Below are 12,595 nucleotides of genomic sequence, written 5' to 3' on the forward strand. Positions count from 1 at the left end.
GGTCTCAGCCTCTCCAAGCTCTGCCGGAGTCCTGGTGCAGAGCCCCGCAGCCTCCCTCCCAGCTTCGCACTGACTCCGCCGTCCAGCCGTTTGCGCTGAGATTTAGCCAGAGTTAGGAGGAAATATGCCCAGACTGAGCCAAGATTCTTGAGCTGTTCTCTTCTGCTTCCCTCCTTTTAAAAAACACCCTTCCAGCTCCACGCAAAGTCCAGTTACCCAGGCAAGCTGGCCGTGGTCCAAGCTCCCCAAAGTATTTTTTACCCTGTATTTATTTATGCAGTCTACTACTGGAATGTGCTGAAGAGCTATGAATCCTGTAAATATGGCAAGTGGGGCAAGAAAAGGAAGCGAGAGGGGAGGAGGAAGGAGTGCTGGATGTTTCTTTCCCTCTAGGGTTTCATCTAGGGCAGGGAAAGTAGAAACACTGGAAAACACAGTGTATTTGATACTGGGGTCTTACAGGGATTCTTCTGTCATTTGTTCATTTTTAACACTGCAGAAAAATCTTTGGGGGGCAGGTCAAAGTCCTGCTGGATGAAGCGTGGCAGCGCTGTGGGAGGTGGCAACTGTCTGTGGTGCCCTGTCTTTGGACGGTATCGTCTGAGCTCTTTTCAGTTTGGAAGGTGTTTGAAATAGGTTGTTAGGTTTGGTAAGATCATGTGCAAAAAATAGCACAGCTAATGGTATTCTGGCATCGTGTGTGATTTTTAGCAGGATCTTAATTAAATGTTATCTGTTTGTTTTGAGAGTTCATGGGAGCTGACTGGAAAAGTATCAGTCTTTGACTCCACTAAACTGATGTTCAAAGACTTAAGGTATCTCCTTCCCAGTATTGTTCTGCATGCCTTTTTTAAACTATTGCTAGTAAAAGGTAACAGGTCTTTAAGTTGTCCTACTTAATCCTAAAGGCTGTTGTCCAGGATAACAACCAACATTCTAATTATTGAAAATAACAACTTGTAAACTAGAACAGATTTCCTTAATCTTTGTCACCTTTCTAGTAGTCAGAAAATTGAATTATTTGAATATCTGAAAGTGAGCCTGTAGAGATGCTATCATAGAGTTCAAAGTATAATCATCCTCAGTGACTTCTAAACCAAGTTAGATTGCAAGCTTGATTACAAGGCAAAATATCCTCAGAAATCCAGCTCCTGTGGCAAGAATTCAGCTGGTAACTTCTTTGAGGCACTGAGGAAACCAGGGCACTGAACAACCTTAGTGTGTATTGAGCCCTCAGGGCTGGTGCTAGTAAGCTAACCTTTTTGTGAAAGAAAAATGAAATTGTCTATGAGAATTAGAGCAGCGGTTTTCTTCAGGGTGATGGGATTTAAATCACCAGGTAGCAGTACTGCAATTTTTACAAATTCTTGTTTTGAGAATAAATCTGATCATTCCTGATGAAAAATGACATAAGTTTTAGTTTTGTTATAAACGAGTCTTTAGAGACGAACTGTGACAGGTAACAGTGAGTCCCCACTCAGTTTTGTTCTTTGTTTGAATACATGTCGCTGGGGTGGCAGGCTAGGATTTTTGGAACAAGAGGTTATCTGTGAGTGGTCTGTGCTTTGGTGAGAGGAGACTGAGGAGCAGAAGAAGAATATTTATGAATAGTTGGTTGCTGTTTTCTGAATGTGTTTGTCCTTTATCTTTGTCCTTTCTTAAGCAGAATCACCTGATGCATTCTCTGTATTGCAAAGCGAGCCTTGCTTTTCTGTGTGCTCTCTGCTGTCTTCTACACCATACCACTAAAAAGCAATGAACATTCATTGAATCAGTTTTCTCTTCACCACACTATAAAAAATAACACCATTTCCATTCCAGACCACCTCTGCTGTGGTCACTCACCCCTTTTACAGCACATTTCCTTGAGGCTCCTCCTGAATCGCTCTCTGGCTCCTGGAACAGTTCAGTCCCTCCAAGGCACTCGCTTCTTATTTTTACATGTTGTGTTATGTTTGACTGTTGTGAGGAGCTTTGTGATATCCATAGAGAACTAAACAAAATAATGAGGGTTTTTTCTAGCATCATAGTCCTGGGGTTGTTTCTGTAGTGAGAGAGAAGGTCTTTCAGCTGGAGGAAAATGCAGTCAGGAAGAATACTGCTAAGTAGGATTCTGGTTTTCAGTAGGACTACCTGTCCTGAGAATTTTGATGATCCTGGTTAATTACCTAAGGTGAGCTTTGTTTTTCATAAATACTCAGAATGAAGCTACTAGAGATGAAGACAACTTAACCAGCAACATGAAGTACAAAAAATAGAGGGTGTGTGACAGAAATCATTCCATTGCAAAGTAGAAATCTTTTTTTTAGTGCAAGACAGAAGATTTGAGAGCAGAAAGAGTATCATACAAACCTATTTGTCTTCTGAAAAGTTAGTCTGTAGTTGATTACCCTCAGAGAAAGCATTCTTCAGCACATTCATCTTGGAAATGTCCATATATGACAATATAATGAGATCATATGAATATAGGTTTGCAAAAAATCCAGCTGTTGAGATGTTCCCAAGATACCAGCAGCCAATAAAAACATACCAGTGAACAGGGATGTGAATTTTTGCCAGCAGGCAGTCTGGTTGAAAAGGAGAACAAACACAAAGATTAAGTCTATTTTGGGAGTGGGTTTTTTTGTACAGTCCTTCTGTATCTCTTTTTTGGACTAGTCAAATGCGTGGCAAAAGCGATAAATAAGCGCACAGGGATCCCACTGAGTGCACAGGGAGAAGGAACAGCACAAACAAAGGGCATGTGTCAGCACAGGACATATGTGCCATGTGAAAAAGATCATATTGTTATTGGGTGTGAAATCCTGCAGCATGGACTGACAGGGATATAGCTGAGCATACACTTGGCAAAAACTGGAGTGTACTGTGCTGCAGTCTCTTGGGACTCAAGTAAGACAGAAAGAAAATCAAGTGTAAATTACTTCAGGAAACAAAAATCTGGTAGAAATCCCATCCTTGTAGGGAGAGGAAAACACCCTACAATGAAGAGAAGGAAATGAAAGAGAATAATCTCTGTTCTGGATTTAATGCTAACGGATGACGAAATCAGCACAAGGTTCATATGTCCTGCCTACCTGCCTCTGGGAGAAGATTTGTGTCCATTGGGGCTGTGGAGATTTCATCACAACCTTAATGTCTGCTAGCTACTCATGACGCAAAGTTCCTGCTACTTGGAGGATATTGAACACATTATGTAAAATAAGGCTTGATTCATGATCCTTTTAGAAGAGGTCAATTATTTTCACTCTCTGTTTGCTTTCTGGCTGCTGTGTTGGAACAGCAGTTGGATAGATGAGGAAACAATTTTGTTACCTGGAGAGGCTGATTTCCACAGAGCAGGTATGCAGCTTGTGGACTGCTTCTACGGGAAAAAAAGTTTGCTCTGCAACCAACGCATCTGTTTCGTGAACGGATGTAAGACATCTTGCAGCAGTGATTTCCCCAGAATTAAGTAGGCGTTGCCATTTAAAGCTTTTGATGGTAGCAACTCTTGGAACCATGTCCCTGCCAGTCTCTACTGAGACTCCCTATCTTTTTTGTTTATGGGGCAGCCTTGGTTGATGTTACAGGTTTCATGGTCTGCAGCCTTTAATGTGTGAATATCTTCAGGTTCTGTTCCAGTGCAATCCCTTCTCCAGTCTGTCATACCTCAACTTGTACTAGTGTTTATTATCTTGATTTGTAAGGGACATCAAAAAGTGTGAAGTTCTCTTGCTGTTGTCATAAATGTATGATGTTTAACTCTGTTTAAAAGAAAGCAATCACATGGTTGATGGTATGAGGTACTGTCAAGATCAGCTCTGTCTCTAATTGTACCCTTCCTGGAGAAGTTAACAAACGTGTGTGTCACGGAGCAGACAACTCAGATCCAGCCTACTTTGAAACAATACATTTTGTACTATGCCTAAAGCCAGCAGTGAGTCAGCTGCGGGAATTGACTCTCTTGTGTCATGTTGGTGCCAACACACCAGGCTGCATTCTGTTTAGCAGCATTAGGTAAGCGTCCGATGACTTCGGGCTGTTTCACATCTGTGGCTTCAGCTTCCTGGGCAATCATCTGTGAGGAAACCGAAGGAAAAGGTGGGTCACATGGAATATTAGTGAATGCTGTCATTTGTTTTGCATTTTTAATGAAGCCTGGCCATGCCTCAGAACCCCCAGTGAAATATAGTATGCGGTGTGCCTGCCCATTTTAGAGAACGGAAAACTTTGTCCTAACAAACCTGGATTAACTATATTCCCAGCTAAATTAGTGATTTGGTAATAGACTCTTGACTCCCAGTCTTTGCTGTTGTAACTTTACGTCCACCCATTTGAGTCACTTAAAAATGTGAAATATATCCGTGAGTCCATGGCAGATAATATTCTAGAAAATAATACTCATGGGGGAAGTACTTGATTATTCCCAAATTAGAATTAGTCAGCTAGTGTCTTTAGCAGATTGCTGTTGCAAACCACACCAATTAAATGAGATAATTACTTGAAACCAGACCAACATTTTCGTTGTGTGAAGCAGCAGATAGTATCTGAGAAGCTATTCATCTGTTGAATAGCACCTTGCTGAGCACGAGTCATGATGAACAGCAGTAAAGCAGAGGTCTGTGTTACTTAACATCTGTGTACCTTTCTCCTTAGGCAATGTATCAGCCATGTATACGAAGCCTTTGAATATAGTTAATATTTGCCATATGAGACACTTATGAAGTCGGAGATATCTGAGGAAACAGAGAAAGTGCTGGAAGTAAATCCTGTTTTGGATTACTACTCAGCCTATTCTCCTTTCCTCTTAATTACCACAAGGTCACGGACAGATGCAAGGGAAAGAATGACTTGCCAGAGAGAGAAGCCAAGTTAATCACTCCACTGCCATTCCTCTGAAAATTTACAGTACATGTATTATTTTACAGCCAATGTAGTAAAAATCCCAGGTTAAGACTCCTTTTAAAATATGTCTGTTGGAGGAAATATAATACTGTAACAGGATGGTCATAGTTCCTTTGTTATTACAGATCCCCCACATCTTTAGCTGCAATTTTTCTCCAAGCATGCTTCCGACATGTGCTTCTAGGCGGAGATTGAGCACGGATGTGTATGAATTCTTTCATCCTGCTGCCTGCGTAGTCAATCACATGTTGGTTCCTGTCCAGCAAGATTCCCCAACAGTGCAGCTGGCTATTACTGTATGGTACTGGCTTCTCACCTCTTTAATTCCAGCTGCAAAACTGTGTTAAAAGATAACTTAAATACTTTTATGATGGCACTATTTAATCGAAGAATTTGTGGTAGTTGCCGCAGGGAAACTGTGTAATAATGAATGGGAAGAAAAGTGCCCATGAAACATTTCCTATTAAAAGCTGATCCAAGACATGAAAAACTTTGAGAGAGTATGAATAAATTAATAAATTAACAAAATTATCATACACCACAAGCTCTAGAGGCAAGGAATTAATTCAGATTGCTAGAAACCAGATGTGGGCTCTGTATTCTTGTCATCCGCTCCTTATTTTGAATTTTTTTCTAATGAGATCCTTGGAGTGTGATCAGTTCCACGTGTGTTTAGGGAGGAGGCTGGTGGTGGTTACACCTGCTGCATCTGCATGGATATTCTACTCAGTGTTAAGGATTAAATGAATAAGAGCAAGAATTATAACTTGAAACACAATCCTTGGAGGAAATTAGGATGGCATGGATGCTGTTTCTAATGCCAGGTTTTAGGACATCCTACCTTGCTTTAAGAGACCAGTTGGCCCTAAGTATATTAAAATATCAGTTACAATACTCTGTCCAGATGTTGTAAAATGCTTTAAATTATCTGTTCCAACTGTTCTTTAATTCAGACCCACCACTGGAACTCATTGTAAGAATAACAGAAATGTTATTTCTTAATTCAGATATTCATCTCTGTAATTTTGTGGTTTTATTTCTGTAAGTGCTTTCTGTTTTTTCCTTCTTGGATACTACTTTTTGCCACCTACATGATAATGAGGGGATAATTTTCTGTTTCACAGCGGTGACTATCTAAGATCTCTTGTAATTTACATTGAGAAAAGGGAAATAGAAGATTAGAAGATAAAAAAATGTGGAAGCAGAATGGAGGGCTCATTGCATGTGTTCAAGGAATAAGAAGCATCAGAAGTGAGGATAGAGAAGTCATGTGAATTGTCAGGGTGCTATAAATAATTATGATGTAATCTATTCTCTTTAAACTATCATTAAGGAGACGAATTAGCAAAAGCTAATGGGACAGGAGCCTCTGTGGTTTGAATTTAGGAGAAGAAATGACACCAGTGTGGGGTGCAGAAAGTGTTTTGCTGGTGTTAGATACTAAGACCAGGAAACAAACACTGGGAGGGACTTGATGGTGTGGGTGAGACAGAGCGAGGAGCGGGCAGGGATGAGGAGAGGTGGTGGAGTGGCCCAGCAGAAGGGCAGGGGGGAGTGTGGGGAGCAGCTGGATAATGTGGGTGAACATCACCTGGCAGCCAGGGACCTGCCCCAGGCGTGCTCAGTGAGGTGACCTCGTTCTGTCTGCCTGGCCACCAGGTCACCCAGAAGCTGCTTGTCTCCCACCCCGCTTTGGCTCCGGTGGCTCCTTCGTTTTGCTCTGCCCACCGTGGCGCCTGACCAAGCTCAGGGTGAGCTGATCTCCAGCACAGTCTGAGCTGCAACCGGGAGTTCAGTGTTTTAATTAGACACAGCGGGAGGGGAGGGAAGAGGATTTAGATCAATGAGAGTCCAGGCCAAAGTAACAGACCCTGAACTGTTACGTACTTGACTTTGAGCTTGCTTAGGCTGTCGGGAAAGCAGAGGAGCACACACAAGTACCAGTGCTGAGGGGGTCTGGCATGTGGCACCCCAGCAAAGCGCCTATTTATTTCAGTAGAAACCACCAGCCATTCTTCACTGCTGTTGGATATCTAAGCAGTGACGCTTTAAACATCTTCAAAGTCTTTTTTGAGCCTCTGAAAGTGTCATGTAATAGTTAACCTATAGACTGCTGCAAATCAGGATTCCTTTCAGTAAGTCTGTAAGAAGCTGTCTGTGTTTCACCTTGCATCTGTTTCTTGTTTGAATGTTTGGTGATTTTTGTTAGTCAAAATAAAGGTAATGGTTATAGTAGCACTTTGAAATTATATAGTGCCACTGTGATGCTCTAATGCCATCTGAAACAGCGGAAGGTGAAGCTGTCGATGGCAGTTGCTGTGCTCTGCACAGACAAACTAACATGGATCCTCAGAGATTCACTGTGTGTGCAGCAGCCAATGCGCCTGTCCCTTCATGTGAACACAGAGACGTGACCAGTGCTTTAGACCAGGGGAACAAAAAGCCTGGAGTCAGAGGTAACATAAGGTTTCTCATGTTACCCAAAAATATCTAAATACAGTCTTTGTCAATTAATAACATTTTGTGAGGTGTATTTGAATAGGTTATTGGATATTTTCATGCATCTGCAATGCTAACTTATGGCTTCTGCATGTATTCAAAATGTTATCCTACAACTTGAAATTGAGATAAGCAGGATATAAAATCATGGAGTAGTTTGGGTTGTAAGGGACCTTTAAAAGCCATGTATTCCAACTGAGATAAATATCCCAAATAGCAATGCAAAATGTTTTGCTAGTTCTTATCAGTTATTTAGTCTGAATAGTAGAGAGTGTGTATTTTTTTTTGTAACAGCAAAGCACAAGCTTTGTGCTGGAGCTCCCAGTTTCTGCTCAGCTGTTGAAATTTATTTGTTCAGCATCTTAGAATTAGACTTATGATGGATATAAATACTATTTTTAGGACATAATTTTTGGACTTCTAATGTAAAGTTTTGCTCTTTGTTTTGAGAAACCGCTCATACTTTCTGCAATGTTTTCCTGCTAAGCAGATACAGTCTGTCCCACATCATAGCTTTACACAAAGCTTGCTCAGGCTTTCCTCCAGCCTCTTGTGTCAGCAGATATGTTCTTTGAATTGATGCCTGTCCTTTCTCTCAGCCACTACAAAATATAGCTCAAGGAAGCTAGATCGGTTTCTGCTGATTTCAATCTACCATATCAGTCTTTTCCCAGCTCCCTAAAGATAACAAACAGGAACATGGCATTTCCCTACCATGGGTCAGCTGCTCTCTGCAATAAATATGCTGGTGGCTGAAACTCTGGTCTCCTTTATAAATATTGATTTATGCAGAAATTGAGATAGAAGTCAAATTAGTATGCTAAATTGGAAGAAAATGTGAAGCTTTTTTGTGTATATTCCTTCTTTCCCCTTTCCCTCCTACCCTTTTCCCTTTCCTTTCCTTTTTTTAATTGACAATTCTTTTTGAATTGTCTATATTTATTTATCCATACTGATTATTATAGTGGTTTACCACCACATCTGCATCAATACATTGCATAATCCTAAATTATCATTTTGGTTTTCTGTGTTGCTAGTCTCAGAACAATTTTTATTGTTTTTCTTGGCTTAACTGCAGGCTGTCTCCACCCTCTTCTGCAACTGATCAAATTCTGCAAAGAATTCTCTGCTTTGGATAGACTATCTCTTCCCACCCATGTTGTCCTCATTGAGGCTGGAAATGTTATTAATTTTATTTTGTGTGGGGAAAGACTTGGCTAACCCTTCAAAACCATCTTTCAAGTCCTGTAACTCAATGTAGCCTTTATTTACAATGGTAATAGCTGTTTCTCCCAGTGTTGTCCAAACTGAGTTTTCTGTGGTTACAAGGGAATGAAGCACTGTTTTCCATTTTCACGGCAAAATGGTCCTATTTTGTATTTGAGTTTGGGGAAAACACAGCATAACCTTGTTTAGAAGGTTTTCTAGGAAAAGAAGCAGCTGTTACTTCCCACATTATGCAATCTTTTAATGGCTTGTGTGCCAGGGACTGAGGGAGGAAGGCAGGTAATCATATACAACCTGATGAATGCAAAACTGTTATTCTGAGATTGGGACTTTTCTCTTTCTTCCAGTCCTAATCCTTGGTCTTGCACACTAGCACACGTGCACTGAATTTCAGTTCTGGCCCTTGATTAAAGTGGGGGTTTGTTTTGGACTCAACATTATCTAAGCACAAGACAATAATATTGCATAATGATGTGGACAAAAACACTTCTCAAGAATTGCCATTTCAGATGGATACAGTGTCTCTGATAGAGGCCGGTTGTACTGAGGTCTCAGTTAGGTAAGCCTAAAGCTGTGCAGATAGGAATGATGATTTCCTTGCGCAAATATAAGAAGTGTGAGTGGCGAAAGTAAGGGAGATGTAAATGAAACCTTTGGAAAGCTATATGAGACCAAGGCTCTGGCTTTCTTCCCATAGGACCCACCAAAGAGCAACTGGGAGCAGGTAAAAAACTCTAGACTTGAAAAGAAATCTGGTCTGGGGAAGACCTGTAACTTAGTGTTGTCCTTGATGGTTTGATGGTAATCTTGTTTGGTTTCGCTTGAGCACATTCTCTTGTGCTCATGCACACTCTCATATAAAAAGTCAAAGATAAAAGATAGTTTTTCCTTCCTGTGGTGGTTATGGTGTTTTTCAAAGCACTTTGAGTGGGTGTGGAAGTGGCTATATTAAATTATTCCGGGTCATGGTTTAAGAAAAGTGGAGAAATGGTTATTTGAAGAGTATGGCTTGTTTGGAAGTTAGATAACAGGTCTCCAAATAGACTATAAGTCAGATCGAATCAACGCAAAAGGCACAGAAAAGTCAACCCCATCCTATCCCAGGACATCTAGTTTGTTGTTCACGTGTTAATTCTTTGATTAGTCTTATGGTCCATATTTTTAAATCTTCAGGTGGTTACTGGACTGATCCCTACATACTTAGGTGACTTTCATATGTTTTGTTCTGCTGGTAGTGACTGGCTTGATCCTATTCAATATGAATAAATATAATGAAAATTATGTATCTCGGTCTGTTAGCTAAGAGGTGTTCAGCTTTTCAAAGCTAAGAGACAAGAGTGAGATTATATGAGAAAGATGTGCAGGATTAGTTATTAAAAGATGATATTCTGGAGGAGTTTTTTACTGATTAAATGCAAAACCAGAGAGAATTCAGGGCATCCTGGGAATTTCAAGTGCAGTAGACAACAACCCCTTGCAGACAGATGATTCGAAGGCATGAGTGTGAAAAAGGAACTGACAGCAGATGGTATTAGGGAAATCAGTAATAGGATATAGCCTTTATAGCTGACAAGTTCAAATGCATAACTGGTCTACCATGACCAGTCTCCTTTGATGTAAATGAAGTAGACGGCACCATAGGTAACAGGAGTTGAATCCTCTCCCCACACCTGACTGGATGCTTTTGGTGGCAGTGGGAAGGAGGCTGTGTGACACCCTGCTGCTGTGACTTTCACTGTTTGCATCCACCTTGTCATTTGTAAAGGTTCTCTAAAAGTCACAGTGCTCCGCTTGGAAAAAAAACATCTGGAAAAGCGATGAAATCAAGGAGCTGTAAGGTCCATCATACCGGTTTTGACATAGCTGTTAAACTATGGGTTAATCTAGTTCAAGTGTATTAAACCTTGTACCAAAAAGCATTAAATATGTTCTTAAATAATTTCCAGCATCAGTACTTTGATGTGAGACTGCCCCTAAAAAATGCCATTTACAGGGCTGTTGCCTTCTGCTGGAGAGTTCTGGTTCTTGGACAGCAGCAGCAGATATGCCAACTCCTGCTAACAGTTGCATTAATAAAGACAAAGGAAATAAATAGGAACTTCCTGGAGAAGGAAATTAGGAAGAAGTAGGAGACCAGATTAACTTCCTAGATGAAGGTGGCTGAGTTATTTAAAGGATTCAAGTAACAACAGAGAGAGGTGTCTCTGAGAAGACACACAGATGCAAAAAAACCAGTGCCTGTGAAAGGTTACAAAATCCAGTTGCTCTAGAAAGAGAAAGCAGGGCTGCTGTACAGCTGTCCTCCCTGTGTGCACAGATAGTGAAGGTGGATACGTGAAGTGGCGGACAAAACATAAGAAGCTTGTAAGGACAATGAAGTTTGACAGGCAAGAATGAAAGGAAGATAGATCTAATAATAGTGTGTGTTTAACTGTTTATCTCTCATTAAGGAAATAAGCAGCTTAGAAAATGGTCGTAGTTAACTTACAGCAATTAACAGTGATGCTGTACCGCCTAAGACACTGCACACTCAGCATTTCCAGCACACACTTAGGTAAAGGCTTTGAAGGAATGTTTGACGTGGGCCTAAATCTACAGCAGAAACTTCCAAATATCCTTTTTCCCTAGTGGGCTGTTTGTTAAGGAGTGTTTGAGAAGGACAGCAATTCAGCGCTTCATGTACTTCTGTCCTGAAACAACTTGCTGAATTTGTTTTGAACTGCTTGGCCAAGTGGTCCCAAAAATCCTTTTACTTGTTTTGTGTGGTCGACAAGTGTTGATTGCCTCATTTTGCGGGGAGCTGAATTCATGTCAAGATGTGAGTGCGTCGGTCTGGACTCCCAGATACCAAAAGCTAGGTGTTGTGATTTACACCACTTTTAAGTTCCCTTTCCTGCCCACCATCGCCCTTCAGATGTGTTATGAGCAAAGTAATAACTCCACCCGCCTTCCCTCTGTGCTTCAAGGCACCGTCGCAGTTGGCGCGGACTCCACTGGGGCTTAGCACTGCTGTGCTGGCAGCCGCCGCCTGCTCGTCCCTTCACCTCCAGCAGCCACCCGCTGCTGGGCTGTGGCCACGTGTAGCACGTGCCACTTCCACAGCCAGCACATCCGCTGCCTGGAAAGGGAAGGGCTAAGGGGTTTGCGGTGGGAGAGATGGCATAAAGTGTTCAATCCAGAGCTCCATCTGTCCTGGTGAAGTCAAAGGAGCAAGGACCTGCCTGCCACAATTGTGTAGGGAAGGCTCCACCAGCACAGCTCAGAGTTTCCTGGAGATCCCAGAAGACTATTCAATAGTTTGTTCTGACTCTCCCACACAGAGCAGTTTATATTATTTCTCACAGTGCTCTGTGGGGAAGGTTAGGTCAGAGCTTGGGTTAGATTTTACAATGTGCATGTTCTCTCTCTTGGAAATTAAGATTGTGTATGCTATCAGCAGAAAACAGAGTGTACTGAGGGACCACTGATACCTGGAAAAGGTCACCTGGTCAGTTCCTGAGCAGCCTGGGGCCATGTGCTCCATTGGGGCTGTATACTAGAGGAGAGAAACCATAGAAGGACCCCCCGCTCCCTTCTCCACTGCACAAGCATCCTGCATCTGAAATCTGGCGCTGCCTTTGCTAACGCTCCCACAGGGCAACGGAGAACAGATTTAGATGTTCTTGTTTATATTGTTGCTGCAGTCTTTTCCCTAGATGATCTGTTCTTTCTGTCTGTATGTTCTGGATACCTTTGTTTTTCTGCTACAAGGACTTGTGCCAAGACAAGACCCAAACAAAGTAGTTAGTCCCCTCTGTGCCTCAGTCATGGAGACCCGTGCCCCTTAGTGCTGCTTTAAAGGATCCATGCAAGTCACTCAACCACCACGAAAAGGGTGTCCCTTTCTTGCTGTTTCTGCCTACCCAAGTGCACGCTGTTAAATCGCGAGCCCTGCAGCAGGTCTAGATCATGTTCCACAGCTAAGTGGTAAGTAACTAAAGCTTTG

This window comes from Nesoenas mayeri (assembly GCF_963082525.1).
Source record: "Nesoenas mayeri genome assembly, chromosome: 7".
NCBI classification, from domain to species: domain Eukaryota; kingdom Metazoa; phylum Chordata; class Aves; order Columbiformes; family Columbidae; genus Nesoenas; species Nesoenas mayeri.